The 1,550-nt window shown below is 41.2% G+C and overlaps 1 protein-coding gene across 1 annotated transcript in view; it reads left to right on the top strand.

Moving 5' to 3' along the window:
* The window catches only part of LOC116702276 (calpain-15-like), a 14,437-nt gene that overhangs the window by 1,670 nt on the left and 11,217 nt on the right, over positions 1-1,550 (top strand). The gene's annotated exons all lie outside the window — the stretch shown is intronic.

Here is a 1,550-nt window from a genome sequence, read left to right as displayed (position 1 = left end):
CCGCGAAATTGCGTTGGCTAAACCCACCAGACTCCATGTAAATAATCACTGATTTTAGCATGGTAAAACACGGCTTTCTAAAACCTCTCCTTGAAATGAAGCTTCTAAAATCGGGGACATTTCCGAGGACAGATCCAGCCGGGGACAGGTCCCCAAAACCGGGGACTGTCAATATCTCAGACGTGTTTTTGTACCAAATTCGGTGTTTTACGAAGACCTGAAGAGTCTGTAGAGCGAGCTTGGCGGCTCCTATCTGCTGGGAGACATCATGAATATTTTATCATCCATCCGTCTGTGAGAAGCAGTTTAAAGAAGCTTCTTGCTATAATTTCCATATCTATGAATTTTAATTTCTCCTCCGAGCCAGTCACGGTATAGAAAGATGGTAATGCATCCGTTTATATCCTCGTCTTCTTCGGTTTTCTCTTCCTTCTACTCTCCGGAGAGTTTACAGCTACATGAAACCAGAGTGGAGCTGAAGACACACACACACACACACACACACACACACACAGACAGAGACACAGAGAGACACACACAACACACACACAACACCACCACACACAACACAGAGACACACACCCCAAACACAGCACACACCACAGACAGAGACACAGAGAGACACACACACCACACACACACACACACACACACACACAGAGACACACACACACACACAGACCGCAGACACACAAACACACCACACACGCACACACACACACACAAGACACAGAGACACACACACACACAGACACACACACACACACACACACAGAGAGACACACACACACACACACAGAGAGACACACACACACACACAGACAGAGAGAGACACACACACACAGATACACACCCAAAGACAGAGACACATTAACACAAAAAGACACACACAGAGAGAGACACACACACACACACAAACAGAGAGAGACACACACACACACGTTGCTATCAGCAGATATCAGTGGAGGTTATAGTGAACGATTCTCCATGTTTTAGCATCTTCTAAAGAACTGTTCCAGGATGACAAAACATAAAAAAAATGTATTTAATGTATCAATTAAAGCAAAATACTTTATGTTTATTGATTATGAACGGGATGGGTGGCAGTCATTGATTAATACGGTGGCCCTGAAGGACAAAACACAACAGCAATAAATACTTTATTTATCCAGCAACCTCTCAAAAGCATGGAAGCCATTTTATACCGGTCTGGGAAAAGATCCTGGAAGTCATTATAAGGAGTTAGAATCTGGAAATAAGGAGTTAGTTTCTTGAAATGAGGAGTTAGTATCTTGAAATAAATAGTTAGTTTCTTGAAATTAGGAGTTAGTTTGTTGAAATTAGGAGTTAGTTTGTTGAAATGAGGAGTTAGTTTCTTGAAATGAGGAGTTAGTTTCTTGAAATGAGGAGTTAGTTTCTGGAAATATGAGTTAGTTTCTTGAAATGAGGAGTTATTTTCTTGAAATGAGGAGTTAGTTTCACAAAATAAGGAGTTAGTTTCATGAAATAAGGAGTTAGTTTCTGGAAATAAGGAGTTCATTTCTTAAAAT

Source organism: Etheostoma spectabile, chromosome 15 (genome assembly GCF_008692095.1).
Source record: "Etheostoma spectabile isolate EspeVRDwgs_2016 chromosome 15, UIUC_Espe_1.0, whole genome shotgun sequence".
In the NCBI taxonomy this organism is placed as follows: domain Eukaryota; kingdom Metazoa; phylum Chordata; class Actinopteri; order Perciformes; family Percidae; genus Etheostoma; species Etheostoma spectabile.
This window is presented reverse-complemented; position numbering and strand designations above follow the sequence as displayed.